The sequence below is a fragment of the Humulus lupulus genome, chromosome 8 (genome assembly GCF_963169125.1).
Source record: "Humulus lupulus chromosome 8, drHumLupu1.1, whole genome shotgun sequence".
NCBI classification, from domain to species: domain Eukaryota; kingdom Viridiplantae; phylum Streptophyta; class Magnoliopsida; order Rosales; family Cannabaceae; genus Humulus; species Humulus lupulus.
The window spans coordinates 23,989,911-24,011,848 of NC_084800.1; the positions used below are offsets into that span (position 1 = coordinate 23,989,911).

The window sequence follows — 21,938 nt, forward strand, 5'->3', positions numbered from 1 at the left end:
TCTTCCTAGAGCGGGAATACCACCTGGGATTTAAAGGAGCTCAGTCTCAACTCATAGTCATACTACATATTTATATTCCAGAACCAATCAATAGAGTAATTATATATAATATTATATTTCAAACTGTAACATAGAAACTCATCAGAAGAGAGCGTGTAATGCACATTCCAGGGTCGGTGATACTTTGATGACGTGTCATGGACCCGTTTGACTTACTGTAAGAGAGTGAAATTAAGGCAAAGATAGTGAGAATATGGTTATTTATTTTTTTAGTGTAGCGGTGAAGAAGGGCGTGCAATTTGGCTGTTTATCGAGGTGAATGTGGGGTATCAACCGGACCAGCCTACAAACTACGGCCACGGGCTGAGCAGTGAGGAGGAAAGTGTGGGTGAGGGGGGTGGTGACCTGCTGTTCCCTTAACCAGTCACCTCGCGTGCTGTCCCTCTGTGCTGCGCCAGGGTTTGGCCCGGCGATGAGAGAGAGAGAGAGAGAGAAAGAGAGCTCAGTCTCTCCAGTCTCAACCGACAACTGCCTGCAGCCGGTAAAATGTCAGTTTCCAGTTAAACCCAACCCATTTCGTAAAAAAATATTTAACATACGCAAAATTGCAGCGCCTTTTGACATTTACATTTGTTTATGTTGTTTACATTTCGAGAAAAATGTTCACTCTATTACTTGTATAGGACCTGTTTTGGTCTTTTTTATTTTAACCTTTGGTGCATTGAGGTGTGTGGAAGAGTGAGTTGAGTGGTGAGGTTGCAGCAGAGCAGGCCCATGACCATGATCCCCCGGCAAACAAGGCTGTGAGTAACAGCTGGTGTGGTGACAATCTGTGTGGTTGAATTGCCACGTGGCGAAGTGGGTGTTACTCAAAGTTTGTCTTTTTGTGAGAAAGAGCATGATAAGGGACTTTTCAAAAGGGTTGGTGATGGGGAACTGGTCACTCTGGCTCACAGTCAGACTACTCAGGGTATGATAGAAGCACAAAATTATAGGCCATGACTTTTGTTTCTCTCCATATTTAATTTATTTCCTTGGTTTTTACTCCCAAGGACACATAAAATTAAGAATAGTCATGAGTTACCACTTATTATTATGCTCTCAATATGGGTAAAGACTGAGAATAATATTTATTACTTTTGTTTTGATTACTTCCTTTTCCTTTTCCCTATCAACTTGGAAATAAGCCACTAATTATTCCACTTGAAAAGTTGATAATTTGCATCTCAACCACCCACCCACCCATATGCAATCAACTCTTTCTTCTTTGATCTATTTAGTTGGGAGTTTAAATTTTGAAGTATACACTAAAATTTTAGATCAAAACAAAGAGCAAGAAGCTATCATCTCATCAAGTTTGAAATGTAACAAGAAAACAAACTATAACCTTTTTTTTTTTGGGGAGTTGCATATATGTCCTTAATTGGTAATGATTATATTCTTAAACCGTACTAGTGTGCACGAAGAGTGTTAATGTAGAATATGGGTTAAAAGTATAATAATTGGACAAAGCATGTCACTTTGTTTGCACTAACCTCGATTTGGTCACATGAAAAGAGCATGCTTTCTAATTCTACTGACGTAAGCAACCTCTGATGCATAGTTTAATTTATCATTTGTTTTGGCTACTCTCATTTTTATATCATATAATAGATCATCAATAGCTCTCCATAGTTCATTATTATATACATAGTCACATTATATATATATATAATACTTAAGAAATGTGTTAATAAGTTAGAGTAATTCACAATTCTCACAAATGTGTCAATATCTTCTCATATTTTAATACCTATATGGTAAATTATGAGAGATTGTGTGTAGAAAGAATGCACATTTTTCTCTGACTTAATTTAGATACGAAAGACACCATCCTCATTCAAATTTATTATGGCATACACACCTACATGTAATAAATCTCATCAAATTTCAAGTTTTTTTTCAATTAATAGAAGTATAATTTATTTAGAGAGAGATTGATAGATTAGAATTAAAATAATGCTATAATAAGAAGAATATTGAAAGCATGCTTTGTAATGACGTAAGAAGACTGTTGGGAAGAACTGAGAAATGGTTATTTATTGTACAGATTATATTATTTTGAGAAAAAAAATGTTTGGTAATAGGAAGCATTTTTTCTTTTTAAAAGGCGATCATTCATACCCATGCAAATGTAAAAGGAACCCACACACATTATTTATTTTTTTATAACATCTACTTCATAACTATCTTGCTTTTTGTGCTCCCGTGCTTATGTACCATAGTCATTATATCTATTTATAAAAAAAACATATATTTATAAATATATATATATATATTCTCTTCTTTTGTCTTATCAACAAGAACAAAACTTCATCTTTTTTATTTAACCTTGCTGCCTTGAAATTGCAAATGCTATTGTAGAATAAAGTTTATAAGGAGGCCACTCATAATTTATATGTAACAAGTCATTGAAAAAACTATATTGGGTCATTAGGGAATGTAGACTACTATACTTATATAGTGAGGACTCATTGCTCGAGAACTTTTATATATGCGTGTGTAATTGAACCTTTTCTTATATATTAACATTTTTATTAGAAGACTTCTACAGAACAAGCTAAGATATATAAGTCCAAAAAATTGGAAAGTTTGTTTTGTATTTCAAGTCAGACAATGGTTTATGGGTTTTATATCCAAATCTATATTTTAGAATATTATTATTATTATTATACCCTTAATTAAGCCTCAAAACTTGAAGCTCATGAGTTGGATATGATTATTTTATCGTTATTTTCCTCTTTTTACAGAGACAATCAAAAGCTGGTCCGAAGAAAAATAGTTCACCCACTCATATGGTGGAATAAACAAAATGTTATCAAATATGCTTGCTTGGTTTCTGGGTTTCTGATTCATCTTTCCAAAAACCTTGCCTCAAATTAAGAATCGCATGTTGAAAATATAGGTGTACACTAGGGATGCACCAAAATTTTGGAGTTAAATTAATAAGTATATATCCCTTAATTTACTTAGGTTGCGTTTGGTAAAACTTTTGTTTTTAAATTTTTTAAACTCAAAAATAAAAGTATATTTTTGTTTTATGTTTTTTTATTTTTATAAAATAAAAATACGTTTGTTAATTATTTTTTGTTTTCTGTTTTTTTAAAATAAAAATAAAAATGTGTTCGGTAACTTTTATTTTTATTTTTTGTTTAAAAAATAAAAAACATGTTTGGTAAACATTTTTTTTAAAATTTATTTTTTATTTTCATTTTCTAAACTAAAAAATAAAAATATTTTTTGTGACCACTATTTATTATTTTAAAATAAAAAATAAGAAAAAAGTAATCTCAAATTTCAAAACTTAATATCTATCCATGAGATAACACAAAATCAATAAAGTCTAGATAGTAAAATAAAAACGTATAAATTGATAATTGTCCAAACTTAAAGTAAAGTATTAAACGAGTCACAACAATCAACTAATGTATTTACTCAATGTCACTATCGTCGACTTGCTCTCTATATATGATCAGCAATTTCATCACGAACATGAGTCATTTCACGTATATGAGTTCTAGAAATACCAAACTCTACACTATTAGTCAAAGTTTCATCCGTGCTTTGTAAAGTAGTGGCCTATACTTCAGAATTTCCTTCACCTCCATCAAAATATACATCTGCTTCTGCATTTGTCCTTATAAAATTGTGAATCCCACAGCAAGCAATGACGATGTACTTTTGTATTCTTAGATCATATGAAGGCATTTGCTTTATGATTGGAAAGTGAGCCTTCAACACGCCTTCAACACCGCTCAATGACATTTCTCAAGGAAGAGTGTCGATAATTGAAAAACTCTTTTTTTCTTATGGGATTAAGATCTGTGTACTGACCCAAATGATACATTTCCCCTCGATATGGCGAAAGAAAACCAGACATGTTTGTATAGCCAGAATCAACAAAATAATATTTTCCTGATCCAATGATAATTCATGTTAGTTTTTACTCATAGATATTTAATATAAAATAATGTCAATCAACATAATAAGTTTGATAAATACTTACCTTGGGGCGGCATTGGAAATCCATAATCTGAGTTTGTGGCACATTCTAGAAAAATACGTGCATCATTAGCTAATGGCATCTTCATTTGCCTCTCCAAGAGCTGCTTCTTTCAAGTACTTGTCTGAAAACTAAACTCTCTTTTCATTTTCTTGCTCTTCTACAAGCATGTTTCCATACTCAAAAAGCTTTTCAAGAGTCATCTTTGGCTGTTCAAATGTTGGGGGTCCTTCTTTTGTCTCTTAGGGCACCAAAGTTGTTTGTAGACACAATAGCACAAATAATTTATGTTCACTATGCTGACATGTATAACAACTCTGGCTTACATTAAAATTCAGGAGTGTAATGCTAGAATTTTGGACTTGTAACTTCTTATTAAGGTACTATGTTAGATTATCACTCACCCCAAAAATCTTAAGATGTAAGAAATGAACAACAATCAATTTTACATTCCAGTACATTACTAAGTTGAGGTCAAGGGATCAAATTACAATAATAATACATCAAGTTAACTTTTGATTCACAAAGATTGGATTACCATGAAAATGTTGTTAAATTAATTCATGAGAGTAGTTATTGAGTGTAACCTGTGTTGTTCCTCCAAGCCTACCAGCTCCTGTGTGAAGATTGTTAATGAACATAACACATTTTTTCTTTCCTAATTATGCCTGCGGCCTCACGGTGCCTTTAAAATATCATCATTTGCTATATAAAAAATATCAAATATGATACAAAGAACATTTCAGGTCTATACAAAACCAACTTTATTAATCCTAGCTTAACTATAAATATATATAGAGAGAGAGATAGTAAACTCACTTGCTATGTGTAGAAATAAACATGTTCTTGAAGATCAAACACCAATTGAATAAATATATATATGCACACACACACACTTATATGTCGCTCTTTGAGGCATTCTCTCAAACATGTTATGGGCATTAAATATGTAAAGTGAGAAAATTCAATAAAGTAAAGCCAGTGACCATTTCACAGATCTTTACAGTATTCAAATTAGAAAACAAGCATAACATATACCACACAAATATATTGGAAAACCAAATATCTAGTGAAAACTTTCTCAAACGAGTCCCTAGCTTCACTGAAATTATGTTCAAAAATGTCATATTCCATTTTTTTTAGAGGAATGGGATTTTAAAGAAGGGACATTAGTTGCGTTTACTTTTGTCAATTTTCTCAACTATGACGCAATATTAAAGAGAGAGACGCATTAAGAGAGATGCTTTACCTGGAAGAGAAACTTCATAGATGCTTCAAAGAGAAAGATTCAAAAGTGAAAGCTACTACCGTTTGGGAGAGAAAGTGATTCTTCATTGGTTTCTCTGACTCACATTTCGAACGCGCCTAACCTACGAAACTACATTTAAATATATATATATATAGGGAGATGATTTTATATACTTATACAGATATCATTTTCTCGATAATCACATAGAAAATATGTGCTAAGAACAAGAGCTTATCATCATTGGAGATGACATGACCAACACTACTGCTTCCGGGAGAGGGCTGGGCTTGGAGAGTGGAAGAAATCACCATTGTTGTGTTGCGTGAGGAAGGTGAGAGAGAGAAATGAAAAAGTGATTTAAAAAAAAAGTAAAAGCAACAAAATTCAATTTTCAAAATTTCATAAATTTTAATTAAAATTTTATAAAACAAAAAGTAAAAATATACTTACCGAACATATTTTCCCACTTTATTTTCATATTTTTAATTAATTAAACAGAAAATTGATTAAAAAACAATTGCCGAACATGCCCTTAATAAATGAATATTAGCGCTATATATTTTTTAAATTACTGGAAACCACTAAATATAAACCATAATAAGTAATGTACTCATAAATTTGAAATCACGTGTTGGGTACAAATTAGTTGAAAAAGTATATTATAATAAGTATGTCATATATTGATAAACTTATGCGTAGCAAATTTCATTCATAAAATTAAAAAATAAACAAGTATAATAATTTGGGATAACATTATTTGTAATTAATAATATAATTTAAGAAAGCACAGGGTGTTTTTTTTTCATAATTTGCCCCAACATTGTAGTATTTTCGTATGCTTTGTCAAAACGCACATGAAATATTTTGTAATTTTGCAACTTTTTTTTTTTAATATGGAATGAAAAAAAATTCAAAAACCTTATAACAGGAGTAACCAATTTTATAAATAATTTTGTTGTGCATGGGAAGAATGAGTTAGTACTGAAAATAGCGGAGAGCTATAGCTAGCTAGGCGCACGATAAAGTTTTCTTATCAATTATTTTCCTCATAAAAAATTTCCCTTATTTTTCTCCAATATTAATATTTTCCCTTACCTTTTCTAAAATATCACTTAATTTCTTTAATCAAGAATATACTAATTCAAAACTAAATATTTTTTATTATTATTAGAGTTTACATGTACACCACAAAGTTTACTTATAAATCTACATTCATCCACTTGTTGATATACAAGTTGGCCAAACATGCATACAATTTAATCATATGTTTTGATTTACTAGTTGTACGTAGAAAAATTGATTCTAAACAAAATCTAGATTAACAAGTGTTGCTATCAACTACCATAACCACTTAAAAAAATTAACATCAATACTCCATAAAAGAGGGCCAGGACCAAATTAATTTTTTTTTGAGAGGGGACCGACATAAAAAATAATAATTTATAACTAAATTTTTTTTGGAAGCCATGGCGGGTCGTTCATAGATCTTCAGCTGAAGACCCTTACCCAGCCGGCTCACCCAACTATTAGAGTGTGGATTACACTAAATGAGTGTTTGGTATGGGGTAAAGTAAATGTGGTAATGAGAATCTAAATTCCTTCTTATGTTTGATTCAAATTTTAAAAGGGTAAAGTTAATAGTTTGTGTGAGCCCGCATGTATTTTAAGGGTAAAATGACCAATTTTCTACACAAAAATTTAATATTACCTCCATCATAAATCTCTCTACACTTTCTAAAATAACTCAACTACTCAAAACAAACACTCTTAATAGTAGTATATATGCCACATTTTTGTATTGTTGGTTACTATTAGTATCATTTAGCAATATTCTATTATGGGTTTATACATTTTTGGACCCTGTGTTTTGTCACATTACCTGTTTGAACCCTGTGTTTTAACAAATTACTTTTTGGACCCTATATTTTGTAAAATAGTTAAAATAGAACCCTAAACTCAATTTTGATGAAAGAAAATTGAATATAACAACACAGTTTTTAAGCAGAATGATTTTATTTTTGTTCTGAATTGTTAGTTTAGTAAATTATTTGTGATTTTAGTTGGGAAAACATTGACCAAAATCAGGTTTAGGGTTCTATTTTAACCATTTTACAAAACATAGAGTCCAAAAAATAATTTGTCAAAACACAGGGTCCAAACAGGTAATGGGACAAAATACATGGTCCAAAAAGGTATAAACCCTTCTATTATTTAAGAAAATTATTAAAGTGTATGAGTGGTGCCCAACACTACAAAGAGATGTCATAATATGATTGGTGCAATTTAATATTAAATGCTACACATTTTAATATAATAAGTATTATAGATTATCACTAACCAATCATAAAATATCACCTGAAATAATATTTGTTGACCCGCGATTTGGCCAACTGACACATAGTCAGAATATGCTTGATATAAATGAAAGAGATGAGAAGAACGTAATGACAAAAGTAAATAAGACACAGTATTTTATAGTGGTTCGGCCCCAGGATCTGGTAATGACCTACGTCCACTTAGAATGATATTGATATAAAAACCAGAAGAGTGATCAAAGAACTAGAGTTCAATGAGTTTCACCACTTCTGAAGAACAATACAATATTCCTAGGATAATTACTATAATCTCTCACGGTTCCAAAAGTCAAAAGTCATCTCCCTTGACCTATCTCTTGCTATTTATAGGCTCAAGGGGAATTACAAAAGATTGTTACAGATATTCTTTCCTGAATAATCGGATACTCAGAAGATTGTGTGAGATAAATTCGGGATTCATAAAGATCTTCCCATTAATATCGCCTTGTACACGGAACTATCGACCAGACTGGTCGCAGGTAAGACAAGCTTGCACTACTTCTAATGTGTCCTCTGGTCGATACTCTAGCAGAACGTTTCCAGGTGTTAGCCACGTGCCCAGGGATCACTTGCCACGTCACCAATGCTAATTTTATGGATAGCAATATTAAATAATTTAAAGATGCAAAATAACAACACTCATCGTTTAAGTAGAACTCGGTTAGCTAGGCCTTTCAATCAAAATATAATTTTGACATTTTGTACACAAAGGACCGCAATTCCATAACGCTTGGATTGGAACCAAGGATTCACACTAGCTAGTAGCACATATGGAAGACTATAAGCAACAAACAAACTATTTACAGTGCACATTGATTTTTCTTATTAAATCCTCTTCATCACAGATAAAAAAAAAGAGAACAAGACTCTATTGTTATCACAGTTAAATGACAAGGACTTGGAGCTGGTTCGGTGTAAACGAATTTATATGGGTCTGGTAGAATTCGATTAGATTGCTTCGGTGAAAGATCTGATTGATGTATAAATGAGTTTTGGCTTATTTAAAGGGGGAGGTTTTAGTCATTTTTTATTTTATTTTATTATTTATTAATTAGCCTCCCACATATTTTTAGGGAGTAGTATATTAGTTTATTAGAATTTAAATAAAGACCACTGCATGCATTTTTCACGAGAAATCATAATATTGAAATGCTGTCAAACTATAGAGAAATTATTATTTTGAGAAAACTCAGTTCATCTAATTATTCATATAGTATCTCGTGGATATAGATTATTTTATAGACGAACCACATTACAATATTTCTGTGTGTTTTTCTTTAGTTTAATTGCTACAAATTCTATCATTTCTTGTAATATTCTCATTAAACAAATTTCGAGTAAACATCTATCTATATATATTTCAATTTTTGACTATTCTATATAATTATTTGTTGAGAGCCATTCTTTGCTTGTGAATTTCACTAGGTAATTTCACTTCAGTAGCCAATCCGATGGCTTAGAGAAGTCTCACCACGTACCAACCATTGTCAAGGGTAAATTTCATGTTATATGCATAATATCTTAGTGAAAATTTTTAATATGCCACCATAAGTTACTATCCAAAATATATGACAATTTTAATTTTTTAGACAAAAATACCCCTAATTGTAACGCCCTGGTTACCCCAGAACCGTTACGGTGAACCGGAAATTTGACCCGCTGCCCGAGTCCTTTGATTAAAAACGTTTTCTAAGTGCTATTAACAGGCTAAGGTGAAAATCAGCAAATAGAAAAGGATATGTTTTATTTAATACATAAAACTGTTCATGGGCCCACAAGAACATTTCAAAGTTATTTACAACTCAAAAAGGTCATTACTGTTTCAAAATTTCAAACCTGCCAACCTAAGCGGCAAAAATAGGGTAAACCCCCCCTAGTTCCTCTGAGAACTCCTTTGTCGTGGTGGTCAAGCGGCCGCATATGTACACATCACCACCTAAGCTCTCCACTCAAGGCTGGGTGAGCTTTTCTTTTCCATTACCTGCACCACATAGCACCCATGAGCCAAAGCCCAGCAAGAAAACACAACATTATATGTAAACATTATCAAATGATTATCATTATAATCACACAGAGTATATAGCTTTTAAATAGATGAGTGAATATCACATGAGGTACTAGAAAACCATACTGAGTGACTGACAAGCTGTAACGTCCCAAACTCCAGGGACCGTTACGGTGTGCCTTGTAAACAGTGCTAAACTCGCTAATCGAGTCATTTGGTCAAAATCGTGAACTAAGTATGATTAGCGGTTTAGGGATTAAACATTTTGGTTAAGATGTAACGCTTCACTAGAACGTTTAATATATACATTGGGATCCCGAAAATATAATTTCAGAGTCTATTACAGAAAATATTTACAACAGGCCGTTCTAAGCGGCAAAACAGGGTTCAACCCTAGTTCCACTTTAAACCTCGGCCGTGGCAGACGAGCAGCTGCATATGTACACGTCATCACCTAAGCTCTCCAACTCAAGGATGGTCCAGCTTCCTCTTGCCTTTACCTGCACCACGTAGCACCCGTGAGCCGAAGCCCAGCAAGAAAACACAATAAAGCATGACATAATATCAACAACGATCATAATAACCATTCAGGACTATCAGTCCAAGCAAATAGGTGACAATAGCCAAAAGTCACAATAATGAGCATCGCTTCTTCTAGCCATGTGACGATAGGGTCACCAGGGCTCAACTGATAAGTGATACTTTCATAAGTTTGATTAGGACAGGTGCATGGTGAATGGTCACCAACATAACCTTCCTCCCGACCCTAGAGTCGTGCAATGGACAACGTCCCTGGGCCATGTGACAAACAGTCACTGGGGTCATATACCTTGGCCATAAACATCTGGTCATAGACAGGCAAGCGCTTATAAGTTCTTCGACCTTAGGGTCGGTCTAGCATTTATGCCATAGAGCCATTCAATGCGTGATTCTCGACTTAAGCTTGTGTAGGACAGGTGCAAGGTGATTAGTCACCAACATAACCTTCCTCACGACTCTAGAGTCGAAACTATGGACAACGTCCCTTAGCCATGTGACAAACGGTCACCGGGGTCATATACCTTGGCTATAGTCATCTGGACGTAGACCAGGCAAGCGCTTATAAGTTTCTCGACCTTAGGGTCGGTCTGGCATTAATGCTATAGAGCCATTCAATGCAAAATTCTCGACTTTAGAGTCAGTCCCTGACTAGTCAGGGTCAATCACAAGTAAGACATGCCACCAATCACATATCACATGTTCCACATCCGTAAACGAGGCATTTAGCATGCTTACCAAACAGGTAGTAGTGCTATTAGGGCCATGCATAAACACAGAGGCTCAAGCTCTGAACAGTATCATACTCAGTATATAAAGCATGTCCCAAACACATGTTTCACATGCATCATCTGCAATATCCAGCAATCTAACATGCATCAATAACAGCCATGCATGTCACGTTTAATAGTCAACCAACATGCATCAAGAATAGCCATGCATGTCATACATAATAATCAACCGACATGCATCATAAAATAACCACGCATGTCATACTCATTAATCAACCAACATGCATCATAATAGCCATGCATGTCACATATACACAGGGTGCAGTTTTCTTACCTTTGGTCCAAGCACAGGCTACCAACAAATGAGCCACAAGCACGATCCCGATTCCAAGCCTCTAGTGATAACCTAGTCACAACCACAAATGGTGATCCAATGAGTTCAAGTTCTAAAATCAACCCTTGAACTAAAACTTAGCCTCCAAGACATCAATCCTCACTAATCCGGGTGGTAGGAATGATCCCGAGGCCAAAGGTTTAAGTTCCCATGACTAAAAACCCATTTTGGTCACTTTTCCTCTTTTGAGCCGCGGCCCCAACCCTTAGAGCCGCAGCCCCACTCAAGTCAGGCCCAAAAATGCTCTCTGACAGCAATTAGAGCCTCAGCGCTACCCCATAGAGCCGCAGCTCAAATAGCCCATCAGCACCAAATCAGCAACTTCTTCAAGCTTGAGCCGCAGCGCCCAAGAACAGAGCCACGGCTCAACCTCGAACCCAGCCCAAAAATTCTCCATTTCTTCATCTAAAATCCTTTCATAAACATATCCAAACATCTCCAAACTCAAAAATCAAAGTTCCCAAACATTCCCATGATCCAAAACCCATAAAACCCAAGTCTCAAATCACCCAAAAACACATCAAAACACAAAATCCAATTCAAGCTTAAAAACTTTAAAAACTTAGAACTTAAAACTTGATTTACCTCTGATTGAGTTGTTTCCAACTAAATCCTCCGGCTAATAAGCTTCTAATCTTTCCTAGGATCGCTATGCCTCGATCCTCGCTTGAATCCGAGTCCTAGAACTCAAGTTTCCTTCGAAAAAGCGATCGGGAGACGAAAGTGGAACTTAGAGGGAGAGAGAACGTACAGAACGTTCTTTTATTCTTTTAAAATGTTACTTCAAGCTTAAGTAGCCTCAACCCTTATCCTAATGCTCGGGGTCCCGAAAACACCCCCGGGGAAAAAATAGCCAAAACCTCCGGAATTTCCCCCTGATCTTACTAACTCCCAATTTATCACCAAATATTAATTCCCATTACCCAATGACCCGGTAATGCTCTAAATACCCCTTGACTTACTCCAAGTCAAGCTTAAAAATCGTTGTGACTTTCCCACTAGCTTACCTCCTAGGATCGTCTTGTGCTAGGTAACCCTGGCATAACCAAATAATAATAAAGCACCACGCCCATTTCACATATATGCCAAAAATGCCCGAAATGGCCAAAATATGAAAATCACTCAATTAATCACAAATGGGTTCACATGCATATTTAATACACCTAAACATGCATATTATCATTAAATAATACAATAAAGCAATTATGGCCCTCCCGGCCTCCTAATCAAGGTCCTAAACCTTATTAGGGAATTTGGGGCATTACACAAGCAAGTCACTAATTTAATCAGAAGAGTGGCTGCTAGGTAAGCCACTAGCCTTAAATAGATGATAGACTGATGGGTAAGTCTCTAGCTTAACAGATGAGTGACTGATGGGTAAGTCACACAAGCGCTTATAATATTCATCGAACTTGAAGTCGGTCCGACATTAATGCTCTTTGAGTCATCCAATGCAAATATCGATTAGATCTAATCTTTGTTGGCTTGCGTGGAACACGCTAAGGCCGCCCTGACTAATGAGTCAGCACTATGTGACCAATGCCCAGTACCACTTCCGAACCTGACTAATAAATCACAGCTTCACAGTTGATACTGGCACCTTTGCCAAATCTGACTAATGAGTCAGTACCATGCACAGGTGAGAAAGATTTGTTAAGCATTTGGTAATTGTTGACTGTGATTTTAGCCAACAACGTAAGAACGTCAACTACGACAAGCCTTCAAGAGAATAATAAACGACAACAGACAGTTTTTATCAATGAAAGTAAATAACACGAGATTTTATAGTGGTTCAGCCCCGATAATCGGTAATAGCCTAATCCACTTAGAGATTATATTACTGTATTCACACTCAAGATCAGATGAACAGTGTCAACTGAGTTTCTTCAGTGCAAAATATTCCATAATACAAAAAAGGGTTCTCTCAGGGAAAAACACTTTTTCTCTCTAGAACACAGGTTAACTCTTAATTTTTCCAAAAGTCCTTTTACGATCCTCCCAACTCTCTATTTATAGACCTGGGATTCTTAACTGATATCCCCTTTTGATAGGGATATTTCATTATTTACCTTATATTTATATTACAAAATAAATGTTTAAAATACAACTGATCCCTAAATTCAAGTGAAGTGTGAGAGATTCCCGGATGCTTAGACCAATTCTCACTGAAGTAGTTTCGGGCAGTTTGACGTAGTCTCTCATGCATGTTGATTACTCTTCAAGCTTTTCGCGGGTCAAAGGTGGTATGTGCATGGCTCTCCTCGGACCAAAGGTCATGTACATTTGGCTCTCCTCGGACCAAGGTGGTCCGAGGGTACTTACTTTGCTTCTTACTTCGGGCAAATTCGAGGTATACCCCTTTATTGTGTCCGATCGGACACAATAGTTTCCTTCTTTGGCTTAAGGTGGTTCAAACCACCCTCTTTGGCTCCTTCAGTCAAGGTCCGATCGGACCTTGCACTCTCCTCCTCGGACCAAGGTGGTCCGAGCCATCTCTTCATGCCACCTCCTCGGACCAAAGTGGTCCAAGACACCCCCCATAGGCATCATGTCCGATCGGACATAATGCTCTTCTCCTCGGACCAAAATGGTCCGAGCCTTTCTTCGTTCAACCAAGGTCTGATCGGACCTTGGACTCTTCTCCTCGGGCCAGGGTGGTCCGAGCCACCTTTTACATATCATCTCCTTGGACCAAAATGGTCCAAGGTACCTCTCCTATGGGTATGTCCGATCGGACATAGTGCCCTTCTCCTCGGACCAAAATGGTCCGAGCCTCTCCTTTTCAACCTCTGTCCGATCGGACCTCAAAACCTTCTCCTCGGACCAAGGTGGTCCGAGGTATACTTTCCTCCTCCTTCTCACTTTGTTCAAGCCCAAGTATACCTCTTCCACAACATACCCGATCGGCCATTATGTGGTTTTCCCCTTGAGTAAAACTTGAGCCTTGGTCATTCTCTTTGAACACATTCGAGCCAAACATAACAAGAGGTCCCCTAAGCTTAGGTCTGATCGAACCTAATGCTTTTATCCTTTGAACCAAAATCCAAACCTCCCCTTCAACTTCTTGGACTTGGCTCCAAATCAATTATTAGGGTCTTCAAACTGGGGTCTGAGCCAAGCAACCCTCAGACCAAATATTCTCTTCGGTCGGGTGTATCTGGCTTGACTATCTGTCCAATTCCTTAACTGATGTATTGGGCCATTACTAAGCCAGATCACCCCACTAACTCATGCCATGTGCCAATTTTACTGCCACGTCATTCTTTTCAAATTTTTGGGATAACAGTAATCAATTCATATCCACATTTACACAATCAACATGCCTCAAGAATAACCATGCATGTCACATATGGGGTGCAGTTTTCTTACCTCTGGTTCGAGCGAGAATTAATGTAAGAATGACCCTTGAAAACGACTTGTCTTTTTAACCCTTAGCGGATACCTGGTCATAACCAATTATGGGATTCCATCAATAAAATGAATAACAAAGGTTCCCAAACCAAAACCTAGCCTCCGAGACATCAAACACTACTAAACCGGGTAGTAGGATCGGCCCCGAGGCCTAAGGCTAGCATCCCCGAGCCAAAAAGCCATTTCTGGCCAAAAAGCCACTAAGGGCCGCGGCCCGCCCCTCAAACAAAGGCGGCCTCCATCAGCATCCATCAAGGGCCACGGCCCAACCTCCAATTCAGCCAAAATCCCTGTTTTTCTTCCCTTGCGATTTCTCTTGGAACCAACCTTTCAAACCAAGCTTAAACACCACTCAAACCTCTAATACAACCCTTAAACTTGATCTATAACACTCCCTCATCAAAACCCAAGTGAAACCCCAACCAAAACTTCCATCAATTCCAACTATCCACAATAAGATCACAAGCTGAAAACTAACATCAAAACAGAGTATACCAGAAAACTAATGGCTGGAAACTTACCTCAAACTCAGGTTGTGATGCTCTTCAATGGTGGAACTGATTAGTGGTGAAAAATGCATTATTTATTAATTTTAATGGCCAAAATAAATTAAGTTTAATTAATATTTTCATTGAATTAATATAATTTATTTTATAAATGAAAATGTTTGATTATGATTTAATTTATTGTTATTTTGTAGGAATTAAAGATGTATTTTGTCATAAAGAAAAGAAAGAAGAAAGAAATAAACAAAATTGAAGAAATGAGAAAAAGTTAACATTTTTGCAAAATTAAAGCCCAAAATTAGGCCCAAATCAGCCCAGGCCCTCCTGGTTTCTTTCTCCACATCCAGCGCCACCTGTCTTCTACAACCCTTGCCTCCTTCACATTGAAGCTTCTCCAATCCGAAGCATCATTAGTCTTCAGCTCTCCAATGGCCCAAACAACTCCAGCAGCCATTCAAGAGCCCAGCCAGCCCAACTCTCCCTAGCTGAAGCCCACCAGAAGCAACCCAGTAGCCTAGCAACTCTTCAGCCAGATTCTCCAACAGCCAACGCAGGCCCATTTGAAGCAGCCCAATCATCTTCAAGCCAGTGCCACGTGACACCTCCCCATTAGCTAGAAGTGGGTCAAAACCTACATCTGCCACCATCCACTTTCAACCCATATTTTGTGGGTATTGGGCCTTGCAAAATTACCATTTTGAGCTTTAAAACTCATCTTTTTTGGTGCTTTAGAAAAAGGGCATTTGACCATACACCAAAATAACTAGGTTAATATTTATAATAATATTTGATTTGTCAAAATCATATTTTATTAATAATATTTCAGATTTATTTTGTAAACCTCATTTTGTTGTTTAATTTCTTTTTAGTCATTTTCTTCCTCTATAAATAGGGACTCTTCTTTCACATTTTGTGTGTAATTTTTAGGTAGCAAAACTCTACCAAATTTTAGTCTCATTTCTCTTATTTTCTCTCTAGAATTTCATGATAATGTCTAGCATAATAGGCTAACCTTCTTAGGAAGGTTATGATGATCATATATGCACTATGACTTTGTTTTGTATTTTTGATTCACCATGTGCTTAAAGTTTATATATTTTAGTGATTTATTTTCTTTCATCTCTACTTCTTCATCTTATTATCTATATTTATGTTTACTAATAGTATATAGATTTTGTAATGCACTTTCTATGTATTATCAAATTAGTGAAAATAATATAGATAATATCTTTATCATTTTCTCCATCTCACTCATATATATGTACTTTTGCTAAAATCTATATAGAATTAGTCTTGCTCTTTCTATGTATTTTATAAATAGTAAAAATAATATTTGTGTTAGGTTTTATGTCCAATCTTTTATTGCATTATTGCCAATGGTATAATGTCATTTTTAGATTTCTCATAAGACTTATCTCATCTTTCCATGGTAAAGAATAATAATTACTTGAATACATTTTTGTAAAACATATTTGTGTTTCAATGTTAAATCTTCCAAATGAATAGTTGGGATGTGAACTTCTCATTTGTGTAACTTTTGTGAATCAAAGATCCAAATAAATAAGTATGCGTATTGGTGACTATTGATCCTTCCTACTTGTTACCTATTGTTACATCACACTTTATTCTATCTTTATTTCTAACCTTTAAATTTCAAAAACAACAAAAATATCACTTGTTCCATTTTCCTAACATTATTTATCTCTAACATTTATTTATTAATTAACTTTATTTCTTTGCCTCCTTGTGGAATCGACCGCCCGATCTATACTACGATAACCGCTAAGTGGAAGTCACGTTTGGGCGTTAAACAGGAACACTCTCCCAAACTCTCAAGGTCTACTTCCCAAGCTTGAATCCTCAATAAGAGCTCAAAAATCACAAAGGAAATGGAGGAAGGAGAATGAACGGGTAAGCTCAAGAACTTGCTCTGTTTTTCTCATCAATTTTATTGTTGAACTCAGTTAATATCTATCCTAGGGGTAAAAAGACCATTATACCCCTGGGTCAATTAAGGATTTCTAAAGTCTCCCAAGGGAAAAATTATCATTTCCAACCTATCTCGTTAATCATAATTAACGCTCTCCAATTCCCGCTATTCTCAATAACCTCAAACACCAATAATTCATATCTCATTACCCTTTAATGCTCGGTAACGCTCTAATCATTAAAATCACCCTGAGACTCCTCCCGAGCCTCGAACTTAAACCTGTTATGACCAGACCGCTAATTAACATACCACGGTCGTCTCATGTCGAATGGCTCGAACAAACCCACATTATAATGTGGTCTCAACATATATCACCGACATGCATACAAATATACAATTTACCCTCACCGAGCCAAATTACCATCACACCCCTGTAATTATATGGACTCACATGCATGCATTTAACATCATATTATAATATAATCCACATATACATGCATTTGATCAATTAATGGCATAATTAAACAAGTATAGCCCTCTCGGCCTACTATTCCCGCCATTAAACTACATCGGAGAATTCAGGGCATTACACTAATATTCAAATACTCATTTTCTCTCTCAATCCAAACTTTCTCTATCTAACATCTCTTATTCTCTCACTCTCTTTAACATTCTAATCTTGTAGATCTCGAAAAAATACCAAAATTAAAAAAAAAATCCTCTGAAACCAACATTCTAGTGAAAAAAATATGAATATCCAAAGTTTTCGTCAAATTTCAGTACAGAGCATCGAAATTGCATCGAAAAAGCATCGTTTAAGATAAAAACCAAGTTTTCATCATCTATGTACCATCGATTTTGTATCAAAATACTATCGATTTGGCATCGAAACACCATCGATTTTGCATTGAAAAGTCATCGTTTTGGCCAAAAAAACAAATTGTGATGATTGCTTCACAACAGCATCGAAATATCATCGATTTTGCATCGAAACATCATCGATGTACCATCGATTCTGCATCAAAACACCATCGATTTTGCATCGAAATATCATCGATGCACCATCGATTTTGCATTGAAACACCATCGATTTTGCATCGAAAAAACATCGTTTTGGCCAAAAAACAAGTTTTATGATTGCATCGAAAGAACGTCGAAACACCATCGATTTTGCATCGAAAATCGATGGTCCATCGATGATGTTTCGATGCAATCATGAAAATTTTATTTTTATCCAAAACGATGTTTTTTTTTATGCAAAATCGATGGTGTTTCGATGCAAATTGATTAACATGAGTTCTATTGTAATTGGAGACTAAGGTTTGCTTTTTGGTATTAGGTATTCCTCCAATTTCTGATAAACTTGACATGATTATGATTATTTGCTCTGTGAACTGTTGCAAATTTTAGTTGTAAATTGAATGTCAATAGGTTTGGGTAGTCCTATTTATAGGGGAAATTCGGCTAAATTTTTTGAAAAAATATTTAATACTTAAGAAATTTCAATATTTCAAATAATTACTTAAGTGAACTCACATGTTTAGTTGTATGAACACTTTAGATGTTTGTGTGGTACTTAGTTTTTATTTCTGTATGAATGCGTAAATATATGTGTTAGGAAAAAATGTATTTGTTGCTCAATGGAAATATGGAAAACCAAAATACAACTCTATGCAAAAAATACAATGGAGAAGATGATTGATTAAAAGAATATTACAACTCAATTGCTCAAAATACAAGTAAATAGAAAGATGTAGAAGAAGAAGATTACAAACTCAATACTATAATAATACAAGTAAAAAGGAAGAACAAGAGGAACAAAATAATGAAAACACAAAAAAATCTCACACTACCAAAGTGTAGAGTAGTGGGGATCACCAACTTGAACAAGGTTTAAAACCTTTGTCCAAAAGCTTATTTCCCCTAACTCAAGCACTAAGGGATCTCTCACATATTTTTGGAAATACTTTCTGGAATAATCAAGTCTTAAGGTGTATTTTTCAGCCAAGTGCTTTTTGGATGAAAAAATGGTGTATCTTACAAGTGAGCATTAGACTCCTATTTATAGAGTTTGAGATACCCCTTTGAATTTCAAATTCCACCAACCCCCATGGCTGTTACCAATGCTTAATTGGATGTTTATGGAATTAAAATTGAGATTTGGGAGTTATTCGGGATGTTAGAACTATTCAATTTGGAAAAAACTGAAAATTCACATAGGCTGTCAGCCTCACTAGCCGCGACCACTAGCCTCTGTCCCCCCAGGCCGCGACCAGGGAAAGACAGTGGCCACGGCCACAGCCTTTTTTCAGCCAAAAATGTGATTTTTCCAAAACGTCTCAAATCCTTTCCTACATGATTTTGTAACCTCCAAACACATATTGTGAGTTAAAAATATGTCTCCAACAGTCATATATTATCATGATTTTGTGAAATCCAATCTCAAATGTGTAACATATAATATACACATTATTGGGTAATATTTGGGAGTAACAAATTTGTAACTTATTTTGTAACTCCAAAATATGTCACATTTGGGCACACACATGTGTCCAATTTTGTGACTCTCAATAATATGCTACAAGATGTGACAAATCACATTTTGTCACATTATTTAATCTAATATTATATTATATGAAATAATATAACAATATGTACAATAAGTCTATATAGTTTGTGAATTCTATTTTATTTTAAGTTTATTGGAATGTTCAAATATATTTATTAATATTAAAATAATTGCGAATGAGAATTAAAAAAATAATTATTAAAATATTTTATAAAATACCAAATTAATAATACAAATAAAATAAATATATTTTTTTAGGAAAAAATACATTTAACTTCGGTTATTATGTAAAAATCGAAGATAAATGATAACTTTCGATTTTTAGATACTTTTAACTTCACTCGGATTAACTTCGGTTAATATCTACACGAGATCCGAAGAATAACAAGCGAAAAAACCGAGGTTAAAGCTTATTTTTGTAGTAGTGTATTATGTTTATGCTTGTTTATTTCATACATTTTTTTAAACTTAATAGTCTTTACAAAGTTATTTATGTGCATATATATTTATATATGATTAGTTATAAGTTGCATTATAAAAAAATTAAAAAATAAAATAAATATGTATATGATAAATATTGATAATCTCGTAATAATTCAATTATTTATATTAAAAAATATATAGATAAGAATTTTTTTTCCAGGAAAAATTAATTTAATTTGTAAAACTATTAAATATTTTTTAAAATTTCATGAAAATATATGTTTTTTCAATATCATGTTTTGTATTGTCATAATTTTGTGGTACATTTTTTTTTTAAGAATAATTCACCATTTATTGTATTTTATTTATGTATTTTGAAAGAAAAAATAAATAAAAATAACATTTGGGGATCTAAATGATACGATTTGATAATATTAGGACATAACTAATACAAAATCAACTTTCAGAATCTAAGTGTTACAAAGTATAAAAAATAGAGACTACTGCTAAAAAAAACCCAACAATAAAAGAAAAAAATATACATATTGAAGAAAATGACAGACTAATGAAGAATTAAGGTCAGCGCAAAAAATAATTGAAAGAAAAATATAAAGTTAGAAAACATAAGTCCCCTGTTAATATATATTGATATGTTCTGTGCAATCATAAGTTTTAATGGTTAATTGAAGTAAAAATAATAATAATTGAATGCCAAGAGATATGTAATTTTTTTTAAATGATTATTTATTGGTGATATTTATATAAAAAAAAAGTTCTTTATTAATATCTTTGTGGTTTAATCTTTAAAGTTTCATTTTCCCTTTTATTTGAGTCATTCTACAATAATAACAAAATTCATGAATTTTTATTGGAAAATTTACATGTGTACTATTTTTTATATCTTATTTACAATAATCACCTTACTTATTTTATTTGCAAATTTACCATTTTTTATACCCTATTTCAAAACTTTATCATACAATTTTTTATTTTTTCACAAATTCATTATTTATTACTACACAATCTCTTCCCTACCTATTTTTTTTATTTCTGACTATTCTGCACTCTCTCATCTCCCTATATGCATTAACTACTTTTCTTTTTCTTTTATTCTATTTTGCATTCTTTTGATTTCTGCATTCTTTTGTGAATAATTAGCATTTTTGTCTCATAATTTTATGACACTACTAGATTGTGCCTTTTAAAATATACGACATGTTAAAAACTCATCCTGAAATATATCATTTACGAAAACATAGTCATTTCGTTATGTTTCGTTCCATTTTGTTGTTTAAACGCTGACGTGATATTGTAAATTCTGATAAATTAGCATTTTTGGCCCTTGAACTTTGATCATTACCAAATCACATTATACGGATCTTCGTTCTTTAAAAAAATAATAGAAAAGAAAAGAATAGAAATATTATAAGAAAATGAAATGAATGGAGTTGTGCAAAAATTATAAGAAAATTCAAAATCTAGCGCGAAGGAATCGTTTATTTTTAATTTACAACAAAAATAAATATGTTTCTACTATAGGTCTATTGAATTAATTAAGATTTTATTTATATTTAATTTGTTTATTTCATTTATATTTGATTTTTTAATATCTAGAGTGATTTTTAATTTGATATTTCTTTCATATTTGTTAGATATTTGTTTTTTTTTAATCTATAGTGAATTTTAAAGATTTTATTAGCCTTTAAATTACTTTTATTTAATTTTTTAAGATTTCAATTAATATTTGAATTGTTATCATAAGAATTAATAAAAAAAATAGATTTTTT

General features: G+C 33.8%; 1 long non-coding RNA gene across 1 annotated transcript; it reads right to left on the minus strand.

Annotated features, from left to right (window-relative positions):
• Nucleotides 1–3,324: 3,324 nt before the first annotated feature.
• LOC133796392 (uncharacterized) lies at nucleotides 3,325–4,274 on the minus strand. Its single transcript, XR_009875434.1, has 2 exons — nucleotides 4,046–4,274; nucleotides 3,325–3,954 (listed from the first exon to the last, which is right to left on the minus strand). It is a non-coding gene; the product is annotated as an uncharacterized LOC133796392 (long non-coding RNA).
• Between the last annotated feature and the right edge of the window lie 17,664 nt (nucleotides 4,275–21,938).